Source organism: Nomascus leucogenys, chromosome 22a, assembly GCF_006542625.1.
Source record: "Nomascus leucogenys isolate Asia chromosome 22a, Asia_NLE_v1, whole genome shotgun sequence".
Taxonomy (NCBI): domain Eukaryota; kingdom Metazoa; phylum Chordata; class Mammalia; order Primates; family Hylobatidae; genus Nomascus; species Nomascus leucogenys.
In genome coordinates this window covers 77,739,710-77,758,619 of record NC_044402.1, presented here as the reverse complement: position 1 = coordinate 77,758,619, position 18,910 = coordinate 77,739,710, and the positions used below count along the sequence as shown (strand labels likewise).

Below are 18,910 nucleotides of genomic sequence, written 5' to 3'. Positions count from 1 at the left end.
CTAAAGTTAAGATCCCTTGTGGCCCCAACCACACTCCACTTTCTCTCTGAAAGCCTGTCTGTTCTTGTCAGAACTTCTGTCTTCTTGCTAAAGCATTTCACTTTCACCTCTGTTTAACAGTTATATTTTCTAGCTTTTTATTATAGTTGTTTTGATACCCATCTACCCAACCTACTAAATTCTGTGCTGTCTGAGGGCAGGTACACTGACCTGATAAAATGTCTGAATCACCTGTGTATTCTCAGCATCTAGCACAATGTTAGGTGTTTATTAAACATAATTAAATTTTTCATTAGTATAGTAGCAGAGTGACTGGGGTAAAGTCCTTTAGTTTTATCGTTTCCATTCATCAATTCCATCATATATTCTCCCTCACTTCCACCAAGAAGTACAGAGAATAAAGACATCCTATTCTCTTTTCCCTTCCTATGAAAGGTTTCCAAAATTACTGAGAAAGAAGAAAGAACTGAGGAGCCTTATGTAAATAGAGAACAAAGAGAATAATGCCAATAAATACATTGTTTAAAGCCCTGCAGCTCTTCCTCAAATCAGATAATAAGAAGTTCAGAGTGCCAGGAGCATCTGGCAAAGGGCGTCTGCTGAAACTGATGTCTCAGAAGAAAAAAAAAGAAAGAAGAAAAAGCAATGGTCCGTGTGATGATAAATGGAACATTCCTTATTGATGATTCTTAGAAAGACAGTACCATACATTGTATGCTTTATGGTGGAAATTACTTTTCCTAATGTGTAAACATCTAAAAATAATATATTCAGCCCAGGCGCTGTGGTTCACAGCTGTAATCCCAGCACTTTGGGAAGCCAGTGCAAGAGGATTGTTTGAGGCCAAGTGTTCAGTACCAGCCTGGGCAACATAGTGAGACCATGTCTCTACAAAAAAAAAATTTAAAAATTAGCCAGGCACAGTGGCCCATACCTATAGTACTAGCTATTCAGGAGACTGAGGCAAGGAGAATTGCTTAAGCCCAGGTGGTTGAGAATGCAGTGAGCTATGATCATGCAACTGCACTCTACTCTCTACCCTGTCTCAAAAATAAATAAATAAAAATAGCATATTTACTGAAAGCAAATATATAGACCTGGAAATATAGGTTCTAAACCCATTTCTGCCTCTATCTAGCAGGGTGACCTTGGTCAAGTCAGATTATCATCTATAGGTAGTTATGCTGCATATGGGGCCTCTTGTTACAGATTTAAAAATAGAAACTCTCCTAAAGCAAATTCCTTTTATTAAACCAACCCTCATGGAACCAAATGTTGTGATGGGAAGCATACAGTCAGGCCATGACTGTCAATGAGAAACAGGATTGATGCCATTATTGAAGATATGATATCATATCATATCTAGGGAAACAAATCTTCTTATCAGTTGTTAATTAATTTCCATTCAGCTGTTTCTCTGTTTTCTTCAGTTCAGCTGGTACTTATTAAAAGCTTGTTATTCAAAAGAAATAACCAAATATGGCAGAATTGTGCATCAGGAAACCTGTGCTTTAAATCTGACTGTACTACTACAAGCTATATGATCTTAGACAATTTATAATAGTGACAGTTGCCACCTACTGAGCATCTACTCTCTGCTCACTGTGCTAGGCCCTTTACAGGTGCTATTTCCTTTAGTTCTCACAAAACCCATCATGATAAATGCTATTAGCCTCATTATACAGATAACTCAAATGTTATTTGAAGAAGTTAAGTAATTTGCCACAGGTCACATAGCTGGTATAGTAAGTGAGATTCCAAAGTCCTTGCTTTTTTTCTAAAAAGCAAGTGCTTCTTTCCAAAGTGCTTTTTTGTGAAGAGTCCTGGGGGAATTCTTTACTCAAATTTTTCCTATCATAAAGTTAGGGAATTTCGTTATGTGACCTGCAGGAGTGATAGTAAATAAATGTAACTTTTTTGTTGACTTTTTATAATGGATTTTTTTTTTTTTTTTTTTGAGGAATGATATCACTCTGTCACTCAGGCTGGAGTGCAGTGATGTGATCATGGCTATTTTTTGTAGCGACAGAGTTTTGCTATGTTGTCCAGGCTGGTCTAGAACTCCTGGGCTCAAGCCATCTGCCCACCTCAGTTTCCCAAAGTGCTGAGATTACAGGCATGAGTCACCACAGCAGGCCTATAATGGAAAATTTTTATCATACACAAGAATAGAGAGACTAATTCAGTGACCAATCCCACAGCCACAAAAATTGTCGCTTCATAACCACTCTTATTTCATCTATACCCATTCACTTTTCTCTTTACCTCAGCACCCAATTGATTCTTGTGAAGCAGTCCAGCTATATTATTTGATCTGTAAATATTTTAGTATTTATTATGAAAGGGACAGAACTTTAAAAAACATAATCCTGATCCTTTTGTAGTTCATGAGCGTGATGATTGGGTGTTCACATGCATGTGTGAGATGTGCCACTGTTGAACCTTGTTATGATGTCAGCACATTACCCATCTGACATGAAAAAAGAATAATAATACCAATACTATTAGCATACCTTAAAAATTAACAAGAATTCCTTAATATCATAAAATATCCAATGTTTGTGTTTCTTTCATTTTCTCCTTTTAAAAAAATAGCTTAATATATTTTAATAGCAAACTTACAAGAATAGCACAGAAGACAGACAACATTAAAAACCTGTACTTGCCTGTAGGACAACTCAGAAAAGTACAGTGAATGCACAGAATCGACCGTATTATCAAATGCTACCAACGTTATTTAGTTGCCATCAATAAGAAATTTGCTTGTTTTAAAAAAGTCCAAATGCTGGCATTGTCCAGAAAATTTTAACAGGTTTATTTATATTGTTATAAAGTTGAACTGCTGGCCAGGTGCGGTGGCTCACGCCTGTAATCCCAGCATTTTGAGAGGCTGAGGCAGGCAGATTGCCTGAGGTCAGGAGTTGGTGACCAGCCTGGCCAACATGGTGAAACCCTGTCTCTACTAAAAAATATGAAAATTAGCCGGGTGTGGTGGCGGGTGCCTGTAATCCCAGCTACTTGGGAGGCTGAGGCAGGAGAATCACTTGAACCCAGGAGGTGGAGGTTGCAGTGAGCCGAGATCACGCCATTGCACTCCAGCCTGGGTGACGAGAAACTCCGTCTCAAAAAAAAAAAAAAAAAAGTTGGACTGCTGAAACTTGTTCACTGAAACATTTTGACTTGCATTAATGCTTTGCGTCCTTGCATTTTTAAAATTTGTTACTGATACACAATAGTTGTGCATATTTTTATCATACATGTGAAAATTTGATACATTCATATAATCAAACCTGTGTCCCTGCACTTACATTAAAAATTCATACACAAATGAATATGGAGAAATTGCCAATACCTGATTTCTGTCTTCTGTTTTTCCACTTGTAATCATTGTATGTAGGTACCATTTGACCTCGTGGGAAAAAAAAATCTAACATTCGCAACTACCAGTGTCAGGAAGAAGAGAGAGAGAGAAGAATGAAATGTTTTCCAGTACAGTGAATTCTTAAGCATGTTCTTCACGTATGTGGTGTGCTAGCTGGATGTCTTTTGCCATAATTGTTACACATTTGGCATAGAGGACACATAGGTTGTTGTCTTCAAAAAGGCCAGCCAAATAGGCCTCCCTTGCCTCCACAAAGCACCAACAGCTGTGCTCTGGAAGCACAGATCTGTTTTGAAGTTCTGAGAAATTTCTTGCACCAGGTGCTGGAAGGGAAGTTTGCAAATCAGAAGCTTATGGACTTCTGATAATATTTAATTTTATAGAGTACCACAGTACCAGTGCAGCAGTACCTCGATGATGAAGTTTCTTCAGCACTCCAGTAGAGGGTGAATTCTTGCAGGTGACTTTTGTATCCAGTGACTTCCTGAATGCTTTACCACTGATGGATTTGTGGGCCATAGTATAGAAATCTTTCTCACCTCCTTCTCCTTCCACTGGAGCTCAGTGAGCTAGAGGCAGCTTGTAATCTCTCTCTCTTTCTCTTTCTGATAATTTGGTCATTAAAGATAATTTAAGTTTTTTTGCAGTTTTTTTTTTTGTATCCCAAGGTAGTATTTTCCACTAGGGGTATACAGTCAAATTACTATGTTCTAATATCACTGATAATCAAAATATTAAAACAATTAGTTAAAACCAATCAGAATGGACAGCCCCCTGCTATGATCTAACCCTTTAGTTATTGGACCATAAGGATGAGGGGTGGGAAAGGTAATATCTCAGGGCAGCAGTAGTTCGCCAACCTATATGTTGTTTAACAACCCAACATTGTTTCAATGTTTTGTTTTGTTTTGTTTGTGGCGGTGTCTCTGCTCTGTCACCCAGGCTGGAGTGCAGCAGTGTGAACACGGTTCACTGCAGCCTCGACTTCCTGGGCTCCACCTCAGCCTCCCAGTAGCTGGGACTACAGGCATGCACCACCACGCCTGGCTAATTTTTTGTAGAGATGGGGGTTTCACCCCATTGCCCAGGCTGGTCTTGAACTCCTGGCCTCAAGCGATCTTACTGCCTTGGCCCCCGAAAGTGCTGGGATTACAGGTGTGAGTCACCACACCTGGCCTGTTTCAAAAACTAGGAATACCATCCTCTGCATACTGGCTTGTTATAAACCCTGCTATCTTTAAGTTCCATTCTAGCTCCAATAGAAATGTAAATAGTCACTTAATGGAGATACCCTTTTCCTGCTTCCTTACACTACTAGTCTTTATATACATGAACACACACACACATATAAACTTTACAATAACACAAATGATTATTTTCTATAATTCTGGAAGTTCTGGCAAGTAAAATAAACAACAAAATAGAAATATGAGTTATGACTATTAGGAAACAAAATTATTAGTGTTTAGAACAAATATAATTAGATACCTAAAACAAAACTAACAAAAAATTTGAATAAGCAAATTATGAGTATAAACTTGTAGGCCAAACAAGTCTAAAAATCTACTGTGGTGGGGCCAGCTACAGTGCTAGCAGACCTGGATCAATTAGTAATTATAAGTGAAGTTAAATATAATTAAATATATAATTTAAATATAATTAATTATATAACTTTCAGCTCTTCTGATTTAATTCCACTAAAATTCTTAAGAATTACTTTCTCTGGCAGATATCTGTGCTATTGCCTTCACTAACAGCACTCTTTCCTAAGGAGTAATATCCCCATCTCCCACCACCATCCACATGGCTACTGCCAGAAATTTTCTGTGTTTACATGATCCTACTTTCCTGGCAACACTTGATAAATCAGGGATAGGCACACCTGATCTAAGCCAGTACAATAAGAGGCCTTCCTCTGGATTTTTCAGACTGGAATGAAGAAAGAGAGACAGCCACATGGTTCTTAAAGGACACTGACCAAAAGAGCTGTCGGTAATCATGTTTTCTGATTCGGGCAGATTCTGTCTCAGATGAAGCTGATATGCAGAGACGGGCCAAGCCAGTTGTCAAAGGGAATTCTGATGGCAATGGGGTTTCTGAGGTAGAACTATAGTTCTGCTTATCTCTTGGTTTGGCTTTTTAACCCTTCTTTGGAACCCATAAGCCAATAATTTCTCATTTTTGCCAAAGAAATTCAGATTAGGTTTCTATCACTTGCTTTCAAAAGAATTTCCGCTTCATTGACAAAAGGAAATGCATAGAATAAATTTTCCACAAGTAATAGATTTATATTTGAGGCATGTTCATTTTATTGTATACAAATCTTTTCAATTCCCTCACTATTATCAACTTTTAAAAATTTGGAATGTTCATGTTTTTTTGATTATGTAATTAAAAAAAAACTTGGACGTTCAGGGTCTAGGGTGTGGTAAGAGAGGCAGGAGATAAGTTTGGAAAGGTAAACTGAGATTAGAATATATAGGGCCTTAAATGTCATGCGAAGTTTAGACTTTATCCTGCAGGTAATGGGGATCCATTTGGCAAGTTTTCAAGCAGAAGAAGGATATGTTTATATAAATAATTCTGGTGGCAATTTGGAGCTTCAATAAAATGAGGGAAAAATGAAAACAGCTTAATAGGTGCTTGTGCTGGAAACCTAATTACATAAAGGTTATTGCAGGTGTCCAAGGCAGGGTTGATGAGAGAATCACCTAGGAAAGTTACGCTGAAAATTGTCGGGAAATGGAAGGATTCAAGAGACGTTTGAAAGGTAGAATTGGTACTACTGAATGACCACTTGGACATTGTCTTTTCATACTAAGTCTTCTAAATATACACCAGATACATATCTATATATATTTTATATATATATAGATATGTATCTGGTGTATATATACCTATATATACAAAATCTGGTAAATTTACACCAGATTTTGAAGACTTACAGCATATCTTAATTCATACTAGCCAGATTTCAACTTGATCACCACATGTGACTAGTGACTACTATATTAGATAGTGCAACCTTAGATACGAGTCACAGCTGGAGACAGCTTTGAAAGATTTAAGCTGCCTGTCCCTTAATTTAACAATGAATACAATGTCCTTTACACTATTGGCCACTTACAGATGGAAGGCCACTCCAAGTCTAAGGGAGAAAGGTAATATGATGGAAATTACAAATATGCATTCTAATATTTAATCTTTTTTCATTCAAGCATCTATCCTGCCATTCAGTTTTCCATGCTTTGAAGAATGGAAAATGGTGATACTTTTCTGTCATGATGAGTAATGGATTAGATAATAGGGAAGAGTGGAGTTGCCATTATATTGAATTTATTCTCAATTACAGAAGTCACGTGCTATTTTCGAGAGAGCACCAGTTTAAGAGGAGGATTTGAGCCTTTATTCTGGTAGACACTATATGGCCTGAGACAGATCAAGTCAATTTTTTGGATATTTTCTTATTCTCTAAAATGAGATTGAACTAGTTCAGTGGCTTTTAAACCATACTCTGGGGAACGTAAGGGTTTTTATGGGAAGAGTGAGAGTGAGGAAGGATTTAGGTGGAATTTTTCATGCACACACATACATACACACATACACACACACACACTGGCAGATTCAACCACTGCGGGATCAAGTTTATTGGATGTATATATTAATCTTCAGTGTAAGTTCCAGAGCTAATTAAAATTTTAAACATAATAACTAGATAATTTGATCATATCTACTTTCCTTTTCAATGATAATATCAGGTATAATGTTCACACCTTCTGGCCCATTTCTAGAGGTCCTTTCACATATTTTTTACTCAGACTTCCTTGTGACCAATCTTAACCCTTCCAAGTCACTGGTCAAGTTACCAAACTATTAGCCACTGCTAATTCCAGGCAAACTGAACAATGAGATACATATTATTTCAATTTCTGCCCATTTTGAGGATTGCCCCTTTCTTTCTTTTTCTTTTTTTTTTTTTTTTTAATAAATTGAGATAGGGTCTCGCTATTTTAACCAGGCTGGTCTCAAACTCCTGGCCTCAAGCAGTCCTCTCATCTTAGCCTCCCAAAATGCTGGGATTACAGGCATGAACCACCATGCCCGGCCAAGGATTGTCATTTCCCCTCGTCTTTCTGGGTCTTGGAGTGAGCTATAAATGCTAAAGCAACCGACTTCAAGCCAAGAAAAAAGGATCTATAAACCAGGATTTTAATTTTTTCCTCTCAAATCAGTTGGACATAGTGAATACCCCATGAGACACTCACACGTAAGCTAGGGAGGGACAGCAGTGTGACAGACGTAAGTAGCAGGAGAATACAAGCAACGTGCTCACTAAACTCACTCATCCTCAGGACTATCTAGGCCTGGTGAGTTATGAGCCTGAATTAACACCTGGATCCTAACAGGCAATTACAATGCAAAGTCACTTGGCGTCTCAGGGTTAGGTGTTCCACTGGGACCTAGTAGCAAGCCTCTAAAATCCAAAGAGGTCCACCAAAATAGTACCTCTTCATATTGGTAAGGAGCTCAGGTACAACAGTTTATCTCTCACTTTAGAATTATAGCCAAACATGTTCTGTATACCACTGGACCCTTGAAAAATTCCCACTCGAGCGCTCATGTATTGTTTTCAAGGTATCCAAGGTATTTATTGCTTTCTACTCTTTTGTCCCCAGCTGTATAGGATGAATAATCTGTTATCATGTGAGATGAGGAAATAAGAAGCTTTCTGCTGACTTCATTTTGACCCAGGGTCCGAAAGGTGATGTAATCCTGTGGCAAGAAGGTAAAGCTATATTCTTGTCTGTACCAGATGAAAGTGAACTATCTCTGCTTCATCATTCACAACTGTCCTAATAAATGGCCACAAGTCCCTTTGTATTCCAGGATGTAGATTCAAGTAGGCACTTCCTCGAGGGTACTCAGATTTCCTTTAACTGTGTCTGAGAACGGATTCATATCTGGAAATTGGATACTATCTCTCTTTTCTAGACATGAAGATTTTTTGTTTGTTTGCTTGTTTGCTATACAAATCAAGTAGGACCTTAGTGACTGCTTATTTATTTCAGTCCTGAGGACTCCATGATCAGTTAGTCACCTCCCAAGAATCCATGAGTCAGAGCATTCTGATTTTCACACTGACCTACTAACTTTCAACTTAGCCCCATGCAAATGTGCTACCTAGACCATGTCACTCTGGGATCCTGCCGTCCCTCTGAAACTCAGAAAGCCAAATTCAACTGTAGCCTTTTTTCAGCATCATCGCCGGTCTACATGAAACGTTCTCTAAATCACTTTTATACTGACCCTTCCCTCATAGATTTGTTTCTCAAGGCCTTTGTAAAGAGTGTTTTCTGGACCTTTTTATGATTTTTATTTTAATTAGAGACAGGGTCTCGATCTGTTGCCCAGGCTGGCCTCAAACTCCTGGGTGAAGTGATCCTCCCACCTCAGCCTCCCAAGTAGCTGGGACAGGTGTGAGCCACTGCACCTGGCTAGACCCTTTTTTGGAAGACATAATTGAGGTGGGTGGTTGGGTCAGATATGACAAATCTAATCCAGCATTCCTGTCTCCTAAAATTTAAAATTTTGTTCCTTTACATTTTACCTAAGAGATTTGCATCTCAACTTTATTTTGTATGACTCACCCCTCAGTCTAAATGTCGATGAACATTCAGCAGAGCAAACAGAATTATTCCTAGCTTCCCAAACTAGAATAATCCAGAATCTCTTGTAAGCCCTATTAGTAAATTCAACCCAGTCTCAAATCATGTCCTCTTCTTCTTCATTCAACATTCTTAAAATCTATTCTAACTCACATCCCACAGATTAATTAGCAAAGTTCTTCAATTTCTTTGGTGCTTGAGACATATCTTACTGAGCTTCACTTTGTAAACTGGCCTCTTGAAGCACAGTAGAATTTTTGGGGGGGTTGGGGCAGGGGACGGAGTCTTGCTCTGTCACCCAGGCTGGAGTACGGTGGCGTGATCTTGGCTCACCACAACCTCCACCTCCTGGGTTCAAGCAATTCTCCCTGCCTCAGCCTCACAAGTAGCTGGGATTACAGGCACTTGCCATCATCCCTGGCTAATCTTTTGTTATTTTTTAGTAGAGACAGGGTTTCACCATATTGGCCAGGCTGGTCTCAAACTCCTGACCTCAAGTGATCCGCCCACCTCAGCCTCCCAAAGTGCTGGGATTACAGGTGTGAGCCACCGTGCCCAGCGAATTTGACTCTAATTACAGATCTGGAGATAGTGCAGAGTAAGAGTAGGGTATAAGAGAACCTCCTATAAGGTAACTCCCTCAAACTGGGGAGTTTCAGCCTCTTCAAACAAAGGAGAAATAGCTTTATAGTAAAAGCTTCAGCTGCAAAGAAGGCTGAGAGTTTGGGGGCAAGGAGTGTTTGGGTTCTTCAAATTCTCCCCTACATAGCATTTTAATTTTAAAGATCTTACTCTTTCGGAATCAGCACTTTAACATATGCTCTTCTAAGACCCCAGGTAAGGAGGTGAATTCGACTGATTTGCAAATCAGCAATCAACAAGAACGAATATTGGTTTATAGCTATCTCCATCCTAGGGCTATAAAAGTTTCTTGTAACAAATTCACAGCTTGGGTTTCAGTTCATGTTTTAAGATGAGAATTTAGAGATTTTCATTTGTTAATGTCTTCAAATGAAGTAGCTAGCCTTAGCACCCAGCTCTTGAATTCCTCATTTCCTTCATACTGTTCTGTGACAACAGCAATTCTGTCCCCCATGATCTTGTCTTTAATACCCAACTCAATCCTAATGCTCACAGGCATTAATTTCATTAGCTATTTTACTACTACAAGCTGTGGGTTTCCAGAGTCTCATCTTTTAATATTAATTGGTTTTTATTATCTTCAAACACAATGAGTCTGCATACCCAGATTCTCCTGATTTCCCTGAAAGTCTGTTGTTTGTAACTGAATCCCCATTACCAGTTTCTGTACAAGTCAGAATTCCTATTTGCAAGCATTAGTAACCAATTCTAGATAGATTAAATAGAGTGGAATTTATTGAAAGAGTAACAGTATCTACATACAAAATTCTTTGGGAAAATTAAAAATCAGGCTCAGGAATCAGACAGGAGCCAAAGGAGGCTGGCAGCAGGTCAATCAGCCAAGGACCACTGTAGTAATAGTCTGATTAGAATGCTGCCAGAACTTGGTGAAGAACTGTTATAGGAAGAGCCTAAATAGAAACCAAGGACAGTGCCACCACCAGACATTCTCTTCTCCTGAATTACTGACATCATCACTGTCTCAGTAGCTAGCTTGATGGTTTCTGCATCTTTGCATCACTCCTTCTGGATTCAATGTGGGAATCCCACTGGACAAACTTCAGTTATGTGCTGATGTCCTTGATGTCTAGAAGAGGAAGATATGCCTTTTTTCAGTTTCTATAACAGGAAAAATGTTGAGATGCCAAATACCAAAGCACGCAAACCCCAGACACACAAACACATCCAGGACACCATACTTGGGTTTGTTTCTGGACTCGCTGTTTTATTGGTTTGTTTGTTTATTCTGCTGTCATTATGCTACTGTTTTAATTTCAGCTGTTTTATCTTTTTAAAAAAATCTGGCAGTTCAAATCCTCCTTCCTCTCAAATGGTTGTCTTTTTTTCTTGACTCTTTTCAGTTTAATTTTTCTCAAGGAATTTCAGAACTCTTTTGTAAAGTTTCAAAAAAAATTCCATTGGCATTTCCATTGGAATTGTATTATATTTATGAATATATTTTGGGAATAATTTAAAAATTTTTAAATGCTGAGTCTTCTTATCCAAGAACATGGTATATCTCTGTTTAAGCCTTGGCAATTTTATACTTGACTTCACATAGATTTGACATACTTATTAAGTTTATGTTTTTGTTATTCTGGCAATTACAATTTGTTCCACTTTGTTTTCCTTTAAAAGAGTTTCAAAGCCCCCCTTTTGGACCACAGAAAATCTTAACATGTTATAACCTAACTATGCAAATAGCTCTATGATTCTAATTTCTCTTTTAAGCAGTATAAATCATTGAACTACATTCTTCCTATGTTTATCCAGCTTTCCTTACCAAATTAAATCTCATACTTTGTAGTATAAATTTGAGTTTGAAAATTAAAGATAAAGAATGTTTTCCAGGGGACTAAAACAGGAAAAAAACTGTCAACAGAATTGAATAAATTGGACGATGGAGGCCACTGCACAAGTACTACAGTGCCCCCTAGTGGACACAAGGAAGCATGGGCATGTTTATACCAAGAATGACCCCGGTCTCTCTTTCACAGGCAATTAGAATCTGGAGGTGTGTTAGTGGTCAGCTAGGTCAACTCCTCTGGCTTCCAAAAAAGGAAAATCAGAAACAAAATGAAGAAATGACTGGCCCAAGTTCACACTGTCAACCCAAGGCTTAAATCCAAGATTCCTAACTCTAATTTTTCTTCCTTTTTGCTACCCTTTCTTTTTTCTTCCTTCTTTTTCAAAATATATCGTGCTCTTATTATAAAGCAAGGTTCTGGGAATACAGATATAAAGAAGAATTAGTCGTTGCCTTCAAATCTAGTTTTACTTCAAGCCTAATGTTTTTAGCCATTTTCAGGGAATGAATTTGTTGGGGAATGACCAAACAACTATGCAGGGGAAGGTTCTCAATCATCCACAAATTGACTCACAATATGATTAATTAATTATTGAGTTTTAACTGGAAAGTACAATCACAAATGTGAAAATTGTCCTTGATCAGATTCAGACCATTTCATGAGGAGGTAAGGCATACTTTCAAATGGGCTGCATTAACCTTTATCTTATTTCTCCTTTGCAGATTCAAAACAATGGACTACCTTGCAAAAAATACAAGAAGATATTGAAAGTTTTCATGAGTGCCTACCACCGAATCTCAAACACTATCATTCATGTGTGCCTCATTGAGCAAATCTTTATTGAGGATCTATATGCCAGGTATGTGCTAAGCTCTGGGCTTAGTGTGGCAAAGAGAACAGATATGGCCTTGAGGTTTCTGCTCTCACAAAGCTTACAGTCTCCTATTTGTGTATGTGTAATTCTCTAAATCTCAGGGAAGCTGTTTTCCTCAGTTTTCTTTGGCATCATATTTTTAGGCTATAGAAATCAGAGAGTATGCAAACATTTTCTAAAATTACCGTGCCCCACAAAAAGGGAAACAAAAATAACAATTTGGGGCCAGACAGAACTGGATTTGAATTCGAAGCCTGCCCTTTACAAGCTATTAAACAAACTAATTCTCTGAGCCCCTGTTGCTTTCATGAAGTGGAAATAATATGTATCCCTTGTAAGGGATCATATCCTTATTAATACCTAGAGACATTACTTTTTGAGTCAAAAATATGAATTATATGGTCCACCTCCTAAAATGCAGAAAAATTATCTAAAGAGAAGCATTATTAATATTGTTCACTTAGTTTGATCAAGAATGTCACTTTCCAGAATTAATACAGACAGATACTCTTTGCCATTGACTTTTTCTTTTTTTTTAAATAAGGTGAAATGCTCTAACAATGGATGCCACTGTAACAGAGTTTCTGTAAGGCTATTAGTTTCTTTTTCCATGGATAGTTTCCATGGCCTTGCTCTACATAAACTAAACCCTATTATTTCAGTTATGATTACTAAATATAGTATGACCATTATTTATCTGTATAAGGGATCTTGTAGTAATCTGTGTATAAACTTATCACTCCATCTATTTAATGATTTGACTAAGTCAAGGATCATATTTTATTTCTCTCTGTTCTCCCCTCCCAGTGGTACCTTACACAGAATTAGAGCACACTAAATGTGTGCCGAGTAAAAAGACTATCTTACTATGTGCTGCTTGACATGTAAACTGAGAGAGAAAATTTGGCATATGTTGTAGGTAAACTTACTTTGTTTTACCTGGGAGTAGCAAGTATCAAACAGATCTTACTCCTGTTATAATCCTGCTAGGGAAAAAAAGTAGTTAAATTCCCCAGTCTCTACTCAAACCAAACCAAAACTTCAAAAATATTGAGACACAGAGAGAAGGAATAGGATGGGGTCAGGGAGGACTGGTGTTTGTGCGTGGTGTGCATGCAGCAGGCTAACGTCCTTTCCCTCTTGTAATAGCTCCTAATGTAAGCGACACACAACACCAGGTCTGTGAAAAGCCCAGGGTTTCAAGGTCAAATAAGTTTGGGAAAGCTTGCCCAATATTTTCCTCTCTTGCAAGCTGGCAGTGCACACTGGTAAATTAAAGCCTATAAAAACTGCTTAACATTGTTTTACCTTGCAATCCCCAAATTCATTTGACCAACGTTTCACCTATAAACATCCTGCAGATCTGGTAGATGCTGTAGAAGGCACAGACTTCAGGAAACTGCTCCACGGTGTTGAAAGAACTTCTTTCTCTTGTTAATTCACACACAAAAAGCTGCCATTTTATTTCCAAATCCTATAGGACTGGGAATGTGAGCATTTCCAGCAATGTTTTAACTATAGAAAAGTGAGACCACTTCCTGACAATTTAGAGGTCCCAGAAAGTTTGTACAATTGAATTTTAGGTATGTAAGAAGTCAGTTCAAATCCAGGAAATGGCTTCCCAGCAATGCCTGGAATGTCCTCATAAAAACTGAGAAACAGATACCCAAGTCCTGTTTTGGATCTTGGAGGGACAGAGAGAGAGAAGAGAAAAACATAAATTTATAGTCCCAAATCTCATGGTGTTTCTTCCAGTTTTCTACAAATAAATACACAGTATCTACTTTCCCTGAACTCCATCTTGGGACTTTATTTTTGCGTGTTTCTAATTCTCCTCTCTAGATGGCAGCACAGATGAAAAAATGCCAGAAAAATAGCAGGCGGGACTCAGCGGCAGCAAACTGCCATCAACAGCCCTCCCCCAACTCACTCTTCCTTTTGTTTTTTTTAAGAAACAGAATCTAAGATACGATAGCCGACACTTTTTCCCAAATAGATTTGATCAGTTACAACAAATGACTGACGACACACTGATATTAGTGATCAAGGGAACTAACTCTTAACAGCGTCTCTTACATGTTACTTGTGTTTTCTGTATCTTAAAGATAATGTAGGCATTGTTCCTAAATCATGCAGAAGGGTCGTGTAAGCATGATCATTTGCATCATTACCCTGCACATCTGATACAGCCAAACTCCACACCACCTGGTTTGCTATAAATATTGGATTCATTTAAGATCCATAACAATGCTATTTACTGACCCTCTTGTCAACTGATGCTGTGACACTGCTGTAAAATGATCCCTATGTCACCAGATGCTGCCCTGAAACTTAGGAAGTTAGCATGAAGGTAACACTTCATTAGAAGTTTGCAACTTATGGGTGAATTAATAATACAAGAGAAAAGGAATAGAACAGACATAGAGAGAAGACCTTTGAGGTTTACATCAAACCCCATTAAAAGAGATTAAAAAAAAAAAAACCTTACCCTTCGGGGGTTCATTGAATCTCATCATTAATAAAATAGGGTCTACCAGCAAGATGTTTCTAACAAAATCTGCTGACAGGGAAAACAAGAAAACTGGCCTCTACAATGGATGACATTTCAAGGGCTCAAGAATGTTCTAAAGAAAACTAAATTGTTCATGTGTAATGAACTGGACAGAAGCTAAAAGGTGACCTGTGTCTTTTAAACAGCAACAGCAAAAGATCACCACACGGCCGGGTGCAGTTGCTCACCCCTTTAATCCCAGCACTTTGGAAGGCCAAGGCGGGTGGATCATTTGAGGTGAGGAGTTCAAGACCAGCCTAGCCAATGTGGTGAAACCCAGTCTCTACTAAAAATAGAAAACATTAGTGAGACATGGTGGTGTGCTCCTGTAATCCTAGCTACTCGGGAGGCTGAGGCACAAGAATCACTTGAACCCCAGAGGCAGAGGTTGCAGTGAGTCAAGAAGGCACCACTGAACTGCAGGGAAAAAAAAAAAGAAAGAAGAAAAGTTCACCATGGGAATAAAAACAAATATAGTACATAAATAAACCAACCTGAGGCCAAAACAAAAAACTAAGTGAATCTTTCATATTTAAGAAAAAAATCAATTTTTGTTGTGTCAGAGAACTTTTAAATTCTGTCTCTATCCTTTTTTTTTTTTTTCTTTTTTGAGATGGAATCTCACTCTGTCACCCAGGCTGGAGTGCAATGGAGTGATCTTGGCTCACTGCAACCTCCACCTCCTGGGTTCAAGCAATTATCCTGCCTCAGCCTCCTGAGTAGCTGGGATTACAGGCACGCACCACCACACCTGGCTAACTTTTGTATTTTTAGTAGAGACAGGGTTTCACCATGTTGGTCAGGCTGGTCTCGAACTCCTGACCTCGTGATCTTCCTGCCTCAGCCTCGCAAAGTGCTGGGATTACAGGCGTGAGCCACTGCACCTGGCCCCATTTTTTTTTTTTTTTTTTTTTTTTTTTTTTTTTTTTTTTTTTTTTTTTTTTTGATGAAAGCAGTCTTTCCACAAGATTGCTCTAAACACCACATCTTTCCTTAAATGGGTACCTTTGATAATTAGTGTGGGTTGAAATTAGTCAGTATTATAATGGGTCAGGCTATCTGCCTTTGCCAACACAATTCCTAGTGCTCTAAGGATACTGAATGCTTTTTCCTGGGCTATAAGTTTAGAGACAAAATCAAGCCCTAAAATGAACAGGCAGAGAGGTACTGAGACCATATGGCATATGAGGGAGTGAAGGAGCTGGGACAGGCCTGCATTCATCTCAAAGACCACACCAGTCCAGTGCTGCAGACCAGCAACCCTCAGCTCTGAACCTATCCCTGGAATCAATACTCAGCTCACTCCTTCCAGAGACTCAGGAGCCTTGGAAGTATGACACACCCAGGACAAAGCTGAAGGCTAAGAGGCCTAAATGTTCTTCCACTCCCACTAATTCTGCATCTGTGTAGCCCACTAAACCCACCATCCCTCAGACCCTCAGTATCCTTAATGTGTGTCCTAGAGGGAGGTTCTTTCAATGAGTTATCCTTTTATGAACTCTCATCCTCATACTAGACTCAGTTTCCCATTCCACCCTGTGATATTGTGACAAGAAATATATATTTGGGCCAGGCGCAGTGGCTCATGCATGTAATTCTAGCACTTTGGGAGGCCAAGGCAGGTGGATCACCAGGTCAAGAGTTCAAGACCAGCCTGGCCAAGATGGTAAAACCCTGTCTCTACTAAAAATACAAAAATTAGCCGGGCGTGGTGCCAGGAGCCTGTAATCCCAGCTACTCGGGAGGTTGAGGTAGGAGAATCACTTGAACCCAGGGGGCGGAGGTTGCAGTGAGCCTAGATTGCGTCACTGCACTACAGCCTGGGTAAAAGAAATACATATTTGGTCTCTTCCCCTGGTTCCTAGCACACAGCTCCTAAAACCTTTGGACTCTCCAGAGTGATAAGAGTGTCTTTGGTATGCTATTAAGACATTGATGGCTGGGGAGCCCTAGATAACTTCAAGAGGGGTGCTGGTCACCGGAAAGACCAAGGCATGATTAGAGGGTTGGGACTTTCAGCCTTACCCTCCAACTTCTAGAGAGAGTAGAGGGGCTGAAAGATGAGTTGATTACCAATGGCTAATGATGTAATTAATCATGCCTACCTAATAAAACCTCCATAAAAACCCAAAGGACAGAGTTCTGAGAGCTTCCAGGTTGCTGAACATGTAGAAGTACCTGGAGGGTGGAATGTCTATAAAGGGCAGGCAAGTTTCATGCCTCTTCCCCCATCCCTCGCCCTATGCATCTCTTCCATCTGGCTATTCATCTATATCCTTTGTAACATCCTGTATTAGTCCCTTCTTGCTGCTATAAATACCTAGGATTGGGTAATTTATAAAGAAAAGAGGTTTAATCAGCTCACAGTTCAGCAGGCTGTTCAGGAAGCATAGCAGCTTCTGGTTCTGAAGAGGCCTCAGGAAACTTATAATTATGGTGGAAGGAGAAGAAGAAACACACACATCTTACATAGCCAGAGCAGAAGGAAGAGAGAGAGTGGGGAGATGCCACACACTTTTAAACAACCAGATCTTGAAAGCACTCACTCACTGTCACAAGAGCAGCACCAGGGAGGAAATCTGCCCGCATGATCCAATCACCTCCCACCAGGCCCCACCTCCAACACTGAGGATTACAATTCGATGCAAGATTTGGGTGGGGACACAGATCCAAACCACATCACATGCTTTGTGATGAATGGGTAATGTAAGTAATGTTTCCCTGAGTTCTGTGAGCTGCTCTAACAAACTAATTGAACCCAAGGAGCAGAATCTTCACAGGAACCCCCAATTTATGACCAGTCAGTCAGAAGTATAGGTAACAACCTACTACTTGGAATTGGCATCTGAAGTGGAAGCAATCTTGGGAGACTGAGCCTTCCGCCTGTGGGATCTAATGCTATCTCCACGTAGGTAGTGATTATAGGAAAATTGTGTTAAATTATAGGATAATTGTGTCCACAGAAGAATTCGTTGTAGGTGGTGGAAAACCTCCAGACATTTTGGTGACCGGAAGTGTTGTATTGGTTGAGTATGTGAGATTAGGAAAAACTTCTTTTCTTATATCTCTTACATTCCCTTTCCTCTGAAACTTTTCCTCTATGACCTTGGGAATCTCATTCCATCATCAGCAAACTCCCTGATACACCCAGCCTCTTCAATGACCATTTTTTATTATTATTATACTTTAAGTTCTAGGGTACATGTGTACAACGTGCAGGTTTGTTACATACGTATACATGTGCCATGTTGGTGTGCTGCACCCATTAATTCGTCATTTACATTAGATATTCATCCTAATGCTATCCCTCCCCCTCTTTAGCTATCTAGGTATTTCCGTGAAACATACCTGACTTCTCAGTTTCTTGATTCCATCTCCAATTACCTTCTCCACTGTGCTTCAATCACTCAATCCCATGGCCACCCCTAGGCCATGTCTTCAAGAAACCACAGCACCTCTGAACCCATGACTTTTGAGTCCTCCAGTTCTTTTCGTTTGGTTATTTTCACCATGTTTATTTTCCAAACTTATTAAGATCTGCAGTCTTTCTGTTTTCTGCGTTCCCCTTATCTATAATATGCTTGCTGTCCCCTATTCCTTCTCTACTGAGGAAGGACTCCATGGCTCATAACATTGGCCTCTCACCAGTGTTCTCAACTCCATTACTTCATTATTCTTCTGGTTTATCTGCCTGACAAATTTTAGAGTGTGTACCCTGAATCCAGCTGTCTGTCTTGGCCATTCCTTTACCTAGGCTGTTGGGCACTGTAGGAAAAAATCACCCTGTCACACAGATTGGGGCTACCTTAAATTTATGCTCAGCAACCTCAAGTGGGACTTCACTGCTGCCTGCAGTCCTACTCTATTCCCCGGCCTGCTTGTTTTCTCAGTCTCCAGAGGGGCTATTTCAAGGATTTGCCTCTTCCTGCACCTCCATGTGTTGGCTTCTCTACCTTCTCATTCTCAGTTGGTGATTTTTTTCCCCCA

The 18,910-nt window shown here is 39.3% G+C and overlaps 1 protein-coding gene and 1 non-coding gene across 2 annotated transcripts in view; both read left to right on the top strand.

Moving 5' to 3' along the window:
* Positions 1-18,910, top strand: part of NFE2L2 (nuclear factor, erythroid 2 like 2) — a 162,709-nt gene that overhangs the window by 43,807 nt on the left and 99,992 nt on the right. The window contains exons 2-3 of the mRNA XM_030803673.1: positions 8,067-8,168; positions 12,221-12,357. The gene's annotated coding sequence lies outside the window, so the exon portion shown is untranslated. The remainder of the gene's footprint in view (positions 1-8,066; positions 8,169-12,220; positions 12,358-18,910) is intronic.
* LOC115832697 lies at positions 2,373-2,476 on the top strand. The gene has a single exon (XR_004028209.1). It is a non-coding gene; the product is annotated as a small nucleolar RNA U13 (small nucleolar RNA).